Source organism: Mycteria americana, chromosome 19 (genome assembly GCF_035582795.1).
Source record: "Mycteria americana isolate JAX WOST 10 ecotype Jacksonville Zoo and Gardens chromosome 19, USCA_MyAme_1.0, whole genome shotgun sequence".
Lineage (NCBI taxonomy): Eukaryota > Metazoa > Chordata > Aves > Ciconiiformes > Ciconiidae > Mycteria > Mycteria americana.
The window spans coordinates 9,301,745-9,311,977 of NC_134383.1; positions in this window are offsets into that span (position 1 = coordinate 9,301,745).

The window sequence follows — 10,233 nt, forward strand, 5'->3', positions numbered from 1 at the left end:
GCGAGAGACACATACACAGTGTTGCCCCATTACGAACAAAAGCTTTTGGGGAAAGAGAATGTCTGTGTGGCAGCGAATGCAGTTCCAGGGACAGTGAAAACCAGCTACAGCATTCCGTGCTGGCAGCTTTCGTGTGGGAGAAATCGCTGGAGGTTATGAATTTGGCAGCAGGGCTCTGCGAGTGAGAAATACACAGTGTTGCCCCATTACCAAGCAAAGCGTTTGCCGAGAGTGAATGTCTGTGTGGCAGCGAATGCAGTTCCAAGGGACAGTGAAAACCAGCTACAGCATTCCGTGCTGGCAGCTTTCGTGTGGGCTCAATCGCTGGACGTTTCCAATTTGGCAGCCGGGCTCTGCGAGAGACACATACACAGTGTTGCCCCTTTACGAACCAAAGCTTTTGGGGAAAGCGAATGTCTGTGTGGCAGCGAATGCATTTCCAAGGGAAAGTGAAAACCAGCTACAGCATTCCGTGCTGGCAGCTTTCGTTTGGGCGCAATCGCTGGACGTTTCGAATTTGGAAGCCGGGCTCTGCGAGAGAAAGATCCACAGTGTTGCCCTATTACCAAGCAAAGCTTTTGGGGAAAGCGAATGCCTGTGTGGCAGCGAATGCAGTTCCAAGGGACAGTGAAAACCAGCTACAGCATTCCGTGCTGGCAGCTTTCGTGTGGGAGAAATCGCTGGACGTTTCCAATTTGGCAGCAGGGCTCTGCGAGACTCACATACACAGTATTACCCCATTACCAAGCAAAGCTTTTGGGGAAAGCGAATGCCTGTGTGGCAGCGAATGCAGTTCCAAAGGACAGTGAAAACCAGCTACAGCATTCCGTGCTGGCAGATTGCGTGTGCGAGAAATCACTGGACGTTATGAATTTCGCAGCCGGGCTCTGTGAGAGAGAGATACACAGTGTTGCCGCTTTACGAACCAAAGCTTTTTGGGAAAGCGAATGTCTGTGTGGCAGCGAATGCAGTTCCAAGGGAAAGTGAAAACCAGCTACAGCATTCCATGCTGGCAGCTTTCGTTTCGGCGCAATCGCTGGACGTTTCGAATTTGGCAGCCGGGCTCTGCGAGACACACATACACAGTGTTGTCCCATTACCAAGCAAAGCTTTTGGGGAAAGCGAATGCCTGTGTGGCAGCGAATGCAGTTCCAAGGGACAGTGAAAACCAGCTACAGCATTCCCTGCTGGCAGCTTTCGTGTGGGAGAAATCGCTGGACGTTTCGAATTTGGCAGCCGGTCTCTGCGAGAGACACATACACAGTGTTGCCCCTTTACCAAGCAAAGCTTTTGCAGAGAGCGAATGTCTGTGTGGCAGCGAATGCAGTTCCAAGGGACAGTGAAAACCAGCTACAGCATTCCGTGCTGGCAGCTTTCGTGTGGGCGCAATCGCTGGACGTTTCCAATTTGGCATCCGGGCTCTGCAAGAGAAACATACACAGTGTTGCCCCTTTACGAACCAAAGCTTTTGGGGAAAGCGAATGCCTGTGTGGCAGCGAATGCAGTTCCAAAGGACAGTGAAAACCAGCTACAGCATTCCGTGCTGGCAGATTGTGTGTGGGAGAAATCACTGGACGTTTTGTATTTGGCAGCCGGGCCCTGCGAGAGAGATAAAATTTTTGCCCCTTTACGAACCAAAGCTTTTGGGGAAAGCGAATGTCTGTGTGGCAGCGAATGCATTTCCAAGGGACAGTGAAAACCAGCTACAGCATTCCGTGCTGGCAGCTTTCGTGTGGGCGCAATCGCTGGACGCTTCGAATTTGGCAGCCGGGCTCTGCGAGAGACACATACACAGTGTTGCCCCATTACGAACAAAAGCTTTTGGGGAAAGCGAATGTCTGTGTGGCAGCGAATGCAGTTCCAAGGGACAGTGAAAACCAGCTACAGCATTCCGTGCTGGCAGCTTTCGTGTGGGAGAAATCGCTGGAAGTTTCGACTTTCGCAGCCGGGCTCTGCGAGAGACACATACACAGTGTTGCCCCATTACCAAGATAGCTTTTGTGGAAAGCGAATGTCTGTGTGGCAGCGAATGCATTTCCAAGGGAAAGTGAAAACCAGCTACAGCATTCCGTGCTGGCAGCTTTCGTGTGGGCGCAATCGCTGGACGTTTCAAATTTGGCAGCCGGGCTCTGCGAGAGACACATACACAGTGTTGCCCCATTACCAAGCAAAGCTTTTGGGGAAAGCGAATGTCTGTGTGGCAGCGAATGCATTTCCAAGGGAAAGTGAAAACCAGCTACAGCATTCCGTGCTGGCAGCTTTCGTGTGGGCGCAATCGCTGGACGTTTCAAATTTGGCAGCCTGGCCCTGCGAGAGTCACATACACAGTGTTGCCCCATTACGAACAAAAGCTGTTGGGGAAAGCGAATGTCTGTGTGGCAGCGAATGCAGTTCCAAGGGACAGTGAAAACCAGCTACAGCATTCCGTGCTGGCAGCTTTCGTGTGGGCGCAATCGCTGGACGTTTCAAATTTGGCAGCCGGTCTCTGCGAGAGTCACATACACAGTGTTGCCCCATTACCAAGAAAAGCTTTTGGGGAAAGCGAATGTCTGTGTGGCAGCGAATGCAGTTCCAAACGACAGTGAAAACCAGCTACAGCATTCCGTGCTGGCAGCTTTCGTGTGGGCGCAATCGCTGGACGTTTCGAATTTGGCAATGGGGCTCTGCAAGAGACACATACAGAGTGTTGCCCCATTACCAAGCAAAGCTTTTGGGGAAAGCGAATGTCTGTGTGGCAGGGAATGCAGTTCCAAGGGACAGTGAAAACCAGCTACAGCATTCCGTGCGGGCAGCTTTCGTGTGGGCGCAATCGCTGAACTTTTCGACTTTGCCAGCAGGGCTCTGCAAGAGGCACATACACAGTGTTGCCCCATTACCAAGAAAAGCTTTTGGGGAAAGCGAATGTCTGTGTGGCAGCGAACGCAGTTCCAAGGGACAGTGAAAACCAGCTACAGCTTTCCCTGCTGGCAGCTTTCGTGTGGGCGCAATCGCTGGAAGTTTCGAATTTGGCAGCAGGGCTCTGCAAGAGACACATACACAGAGTTGCCCCATTACCAAGATAGCTTTTGGGGAAAGCGAATGTCTGTGTGGCAGTGAATGCAGTTCCAAGGGACAGTGAAAACCAGCTACAGCATTCCGTGCTGGCAGCTTTCGTGTGGGCGCAATCGCTGGACGTTTCAAATTTGGCAGCCGGGCTCTGCGAGAGACACATACACAGTGTTGCCCCATTACCAAGCAAAGCTTTTGGGGAAAGCGAATGTCTGTGTGGCAGCGAATGCATTTCCAAGGGAAAGTGAAAACCAGCTACAACATTCCGTGCTGGCAGCTTTCATGTGGGTGCAATCGCTGGACGTTTCAAATTTGGCAGCCTGGCCCTGCGAGAGTCACATACACAGTGTTGCCCCATTACGAACAAAAGCTGTTGGGGAAAGCGAATGTCTGTGTGGCAGCGAATGCAGTTCCAAGGGACAGTGAAAACCAGCTACAGCATTCCGTGCTGGCAGCTTTCGTGTGGGCGCAATCGCTGGACGTTTCGAATTTGGCAGCCGGGCTCTGCGAGAGACACATACACAGTGGTGCCCCATTACCAAGCAAAGCTTTTGGGGAACGCGAATGTCTGTGTGGCAGGGAATGCAGTTCCAAGGGACAGTGAAAACCAGCTACAGCATTCCGTGCGGGCAGCTTTCGTGTTGGCGCAATCGCTGAACTTTTCGACTTTGCCAGCAGGGCTCTGCAAGAGGCACATACACAGTGTTGCCCCATTACCAAGAAAAGCTTTTGGGGAAAGCGAATGTCTGTGTGGCAGCGAATGCAGTTCCAGGGACAGTGAAAACCAGCTACAGCATTCGGTGCTGGCAGCTTTCGTGTGGGCGCAATCGCTGGACGCTTCGAATTTGGCACCCGGGCTCTGCGAGAGTCACATACCCAGTGTTGCCCCATTACCAAGCAAAGCTTTTGGGGAAAGCGAATGTCTGTGTGGCAGCGAATGCATTTCCAAGGGACAGTGAAAACCAGCTACAGCATTCCATGCTGGCAGCTATCGTGTGGGCGCAATCGCTGGAGGCTTCGAATTTGGCAGCCGGGCTCTGCGAGAGACACATACACAGTGTTGCCCCATTACGAACAAAAGCTTTTGGGGAAAGCGAATGTCTGTGTGGCAGCGAATGCAGTTCCAAGGGACAGTGAAAACCAGCTACAGCATTCCGTGCTGGCAGCTTTCGTGTGGGCGCAATCGCTGGACGTTTCCAATTTGGCAGCCGGGCTCTGCGAGAGACACATACACAGTGTTGCCCCTTTACGAACCAAAGCTTTTGGGGAAAGCGAATGTCTGTGTGGCAGCGAATGCAGTTCCAAAGGACAGTGAAAACCAGCTACAGCATTCCGTGCTGGCAGATTGTGTGTGGGAGAAATCACTGGACGTTTTGTATTTGGCAGCCGGGCCCTGCGAGAGAGATACAAATTTTTGCCCCTTTACGAACCAAAGCTTTTGGGGAAAGCGAATGTCTGTGTGGCAGCTAATGCAGTTCCAAACGACAGTGAAAACCAGCTACAGCATTCCGTGCTGGCAGCTTTCGTGTGGGCGCAATCGCTGGACGCTTCGAATTTGGCAGCCGGGCTCTGCGAGAGACACATACACAGTGTTGCCCCTTTACGAACCAAAGCTTTTGGGGAAAGCGAATGTCTGTGTGGCAGCGAATGCAGTTCCAAGGGACAGTGAAAACCAGCTAGAGCATTCCGTGCTGGCAGCTTTCGTGTGGGCGCAATCGCTGGACGTTTCGAATTTGGCAGCAGGGCTCTGCGAGAGACACATACACAGTGTTGCCCCTTTACGAACCAAAGCTTTTGGGGAAAGCGAATGTCTGTGTGGCAGCGAATGCAGTTCCAAGGGACAGTGAAAACCAGCTACAGCATTCCGTGCTGGCAGCTTTCGTGTGGGAGAAATCGCTGGAAGTTTCGACTTTCGCAGCCGGGCTCTGCGAGAGACACATACACAGTGTTGCCCCATTACCAAGATAGCTTTTGTGGAAAGCGAATGTCTGTGTGGCAGCGAATGCATTTCCAAGGGAAAGTGAAAACCAGCTACAGCATTCCGTGCTGGCAGCTTTCGTGTGGGCGCAATCGCTGGACGTTTCGAATTTGGCAGCAGGGCTCTGTGAGAGAGAGATTCACAGTGTTGCCCCATTACCAAGATAGCTTTTGGGGAAAGCGAATATCTGTGTGGCAGTCAATGCAGTTCCAAACGACAGTGAAAACCAGCTACAGCATTCCGTGCTGGCAGCTTTCGTGTGGGCGCAATCGCTGGACGTTTCAAATTTGGCAGCCGGGCTCTGCGAGAGACACATACACAGTGTTGCCCCATTACCAAGCAAAGCTTTTGGGGAAAGCGAATGTCTGTGTGGCAGCGAATGCATTTCCAAGGGAAAGTGAAAACCAGCTACAGCATTCCGTGCTGGCAGCTTTCGTGTGGGCGCAATCGCTGGACGTTTCAAATTTGGCAGCCTGGCCCTGCGAGAGTCACATACACAGTGTTGCCCCATTACGAACAAAAGCTGTTGGGGAAAGCGAATGTCTGTGTGGCAGCGAATGCAGTTCCAAGGGACAGTGAAAACCAGCTACAGCATTCCGTGCTGGCAGCTTTCGTGTGGGCGCAATCGCTGGACGTTTCAAATTTGGCAGCCGGTCTCTGCGAGAGTCACATACACAGTGTTGCCCCATTACCAAGAAAAGCTTTTGGGGAAAGCGAATGTCTGTGTGGCAGCGAATGCAGTTCCAAACGACAGTGAAAACCAGCTACAGCATTCCGTGCTGGCAGCTTTCGTGTGGGCGCAATCGCTGGACGTTTCGAATTTGGCAATGGGGCTCTGCAAGAGACACATACAGAGTGTTGCCCCATTACCAAGCAAAGCTTTTGGGGAACGCGAATGTCTGTGTGGCAGGGAATGCAGTTCCAAGGGACAGTGAAAACCAGCTACAGCATTCCGTGCGGGCAGCTTTCGTGTGGGCGCAATCGCTGAACTTTTCGACTTTGCCAGCAGGGCTCTGCAAGAGGCACATACACAGTGTTGCCCCATTACCAAGAAAAGCTTTTGGGGAAAGCGAATGTCTGTGTGGCAGCGAACGCAGTTCCAAGGGACAGTGAAAACCAGCTACAGCATTCCCTGCTGGCAGCTTTCGTGTGGGCGCAATCGCTGGAAGTTTCGAATTTGGCAGCAGGGCTCTGCAAGAGACACATACACAGAGTTGCCCCATTACCAAGATAGCTTTTGGGGAAAGCGAATGTCTGTGTGGCAGTGAATGCAGTTCCAAGGGACAGTGAAAACCAGCTACAGCATTCCGTGCTGGCAGCTTTCGTGTGGGCGCAATCGCTGGACGTTTCAAATTTGGCAGCCGTGCTCTGCGAGAGACACATACACAGTGTTGCCCCATTACCAAGCAAAGCTTTTGGGGAAAGCGAATGTCTGTGTGGCAGCGAATGCATTTCCAAGGGAAAGTGAAAACCAGCTACAACATTCCGTGCTGGCAGCTTTCGTGTGGGTGCAATCGCTGGACGTTTCAAATTTGGCAGATTGGCCCTGCGAGAGTCACATACACAGTGTTGCCCCATTACGAACAAAAGCTGTTGGGGAAAGCGAATGTCTGTGTGGCAGCGAATGCAGTTCCAAGGGACAGTGAAAACCAGCTACAGCATTCCGTGCTGGCAGCTTTCGTGTGGGCGCAATCGCTGGACGTTTCAAATTTGGCAGCCGGTCTCTGCGAGAGTCACATACACAGTGTTGCCCCATTACCAAGAAAAGCTTTTGGGGAAAGCGAATGTCTGTGTGGCAGTGAATGCAGTTCCAAACGACAGTGAAAACCAGCTACAGCATTCCGTGCTGGCAGCTTTCGTGTGGGCGCAATCGCTGGACGTTTCGAATTTGGCAGCCGGGCTCTGCGAGAGACACATACACAGTGGTGCCCCATTACCAAGCAAAGCTTTTGGGGAACGCGAATGTCTGTGTGGCAGGGAATGCAGTTCCAAGGGACAGTGAAAACCAGCTACAGCATTCCGTGCGGGCAGCTTTCGTGTTGGCGCAATCGCTGAACTTTTCGACTTTGCCAGCAGGGCTCTGCAAGAGGCACATACACAGTGTTGCCCCATTACCAAGAAAAGCTTTTGGGGAAAGCGAATGTCTGTGTGGCAGCGAACGCAGTTCCAAGGGACAGTGAAAACCAGCTACAGCATTCCCTGCTGGCAGCTTTCGTGTGGGCGCAATCGCTGGAAGTTTCGAATTTGGCAGCAGGGCTCTGCAAGAGACACATACACAGAGTTGCCCCATTACCAAGATAGCTTTTGGGGAAAGCGAATGTCTGTGTGGCAGTGAATGCAGTTCCAAGGGACAGTGAAAACCAGCTACAGCATTCCGTGCTGGCAGCTTTCGTGTGGGCGCAATCGTTGGACGTTTCAAATTTGGCAGCCGGGCTCTGCGAGAGACACATACATATTGTTGCCCCTTTACGAACCAAAGCTTTTGGGGAAAGCGAATGTCTTTGTGGCAGCGAATGCATTTCCAAGGGAAAGTGAAAACCAGCTACAGCATTCCGTGCTGGCAGCTTTCGTGTGGGCGCAATCGCTGACGTTTCCAATTTGGCAGCCGGGCTCTGCGAGAGACACATACACAGTGTTGCCCCATTACCAAGAAAAGCTTTTGGGGAAAGCGAATGTCTGTGTGGCAGCGAATGCAGTTCCAAGGGACAGTGAAAACCAGCTACAGCATTCCGTGCTGGCAGCTTTCGTGTGGGCGCAATCGCTGGACGTTTCGAATTTGGCAGCCGGGCTCTGCGAGAGACACATACACAGTGGTGCCCCATTACCAAGCAAAGCTTTTGGGGAACGCGAATGTCTGTGTGGCAGGGAATGCAGTTCCAAGGGACAGTGAAAACCAGCTACAGCATTCCGTGCGGGCAGCTTTCGTGTTGGCGCAATCGCTGAACTTTTCGACTTTGCCAGCAGGGCTCTGCAAGAGGCACATACACAGTGTTGCCCCATTACCAAGAAAAGCTTTTGGGGAAAGCGAATGTCTGTGTGGCAGCGAATGCAGTTCCAGGGACAGTGAAAACCAGCTACAGCATTCCGTGCTGGCAGCTTTCGTGTGGGCGCAATCGCTGGACGCTTCGAATTTGGCACCCGGGCTCTGCGAGAGTCACATACCCAGTGTTGCCCCATTACCAAGCAAAGCTTTTGGGGAAAGCGAATGTCTGTGTGGCAGCGAATGCATTTCCAAGGGACAGTGAAAACCAGCTACAGCATTCCATGCTGGCAGCTATCGTGTGGGCGCAATCGCTGGAGGCTTCGAATTTGGCAGCCGGGCTCTGCGAGAGACACATACACAGTGTTGCCCCATTACGAACAAAAGCTTTTGGGGAAAGCGAATGTCTGTGTGGCAGCGAATGCAGTTCCAAGGGACAGTGAAAACCAGCTACAGCATTCCGTGCTGGCAGCTTTCGTGTGGGCGCAATCGCTGGACGTTTCCAATTTGGCAGCCGGGCTCTGCGAGAGACACATACACAGTGTTGCCCCTTTACGAACCAAAGCTTTTGGGGAAAGCGAATGTCTGTGTGGCAGCGAATGCAGTTCCAAAGGACAGTGAAAACCAGCTACAGCATTCCGTGCTGGCAGATTGTGTGTGGGAGAAATCACTGGACGTTTTGTATTTGGCAGCCGGGCCCTGCGAGAGAGATACAAATTTTTGCCCCTTTACGAACCAAAGCTTTTGGGGAAAGCGAATGTCTGTGTGGCAGCTAATGCAGTTGCAAACGACAGTGAAAACCAGCTACAGCATTCCGTGCTGGCAGCTTTCGTGTGGGCGCAATCGCTGGACGCTTCGAATTTGGCAGCGGGGCTCTGCGAGAGACACATACACAGTGTTGCCCCATTACGAAGCAAAGCTTTTGGGGAAAGCGAATGTCTGTGTGGCAGCGAATGCAGTTCCAAGGGACAGTGAAAACCAGCTAGAGCATTCCGTGCTGGCAGCTTTCGTGTGGGCGCAATCGCTGGAAGTTTCGACTTTCGCAGCCGGGCTCTGCGAGAGACACATACACAGTGTTGCCCCATTACCAAGATAGCTTTTGTGGAAAGCGAATGTCTGTGTGGCAGCGAATGCATTTCCAAGGGAAAGTGAAAACCAGCTACAGCATTCCGTGCTGGCAGCTTTCGTGTGGGCGCAATCGCTGGACGTTTCGAATTTGGCAGCAGGGCTCTGTGAGAGAGAGATTCACAGTGTTGCCCCATTACCAAGATAGCTTTTGGGGAAAGCGAATATCTGTGTGGCAGTCAATGCAGTTCCAAACGACAGTGAAAACCAGCTACAGCATTCCGTGCTGGCAGCTTTCGTGTGGGCGCAATCGCTGGACGTTTCAAATTTGGCAGCCGGGCTCTGCGAGAGACACATACACAGTGTTGCCCCATTACCAAGCAAAGCTTTTGGGGAAAGCGAATGTCTGTGTGGCAGCGAATGCATTTCCAAGGGAAAGTGAAAACCAGCTACAGCATTCCGTGCTGGCAGCTTTCGTGTGGGCGCAATCGCTGGACGTTTCAAATTTGGCAGCCTGGCCCTGCGAGAGTCACATACACAGTGTTGCCCCATTACGAACAAAAGCTGTTGGGGAAAGCGAATGTCTGTGTGGCAGCGAATGCAGTTCCAAGGGACAGTGAAAACCAGCTACAGCATTCCGTGCTGGCAGCTTTCGTGTGGGCGCAATCGCTGGACGTTTCAAATTTGGCAGCCGGTCTCTGCGAGAGTCACATACACAGTGTTGCCCCATTACCAAGAAAAGCTTTTGGGGAAAGCGAATGTCTGTGTGGCAGCGAATGCAGTTCCAAACGACAGTGAAAACCAGCTACAGCATTCCGTGCTGGCAGCTTTCGTGTGGGCGCAATCGCTGGACGTTTCGAATTTGGCAATGGGGCTCTGCAAGAGACACATACAGAGTGTTGCCCCATTACCAAGCAAAGCTTTTGGGGAACGCGAATGTCTGTGTGGCAGGGAATGCAGTTCCAAGGGACAGTGAAAACCAGCTACAGCATTCCGTGCGGGCAGCTTTCGTGTGGGCGCAATCGCTGAACTTTTCGACTTTGCCAGCAGGGCTCTGCAAGAGGCACATACACAGTGTTGCCCCATTACCAAGAAAAGCTTTTGGGGAAAGCGAATGTCTGTGTGGCAGCGAACGCAGTTCCAAGGGACAGTGAAAACCAGC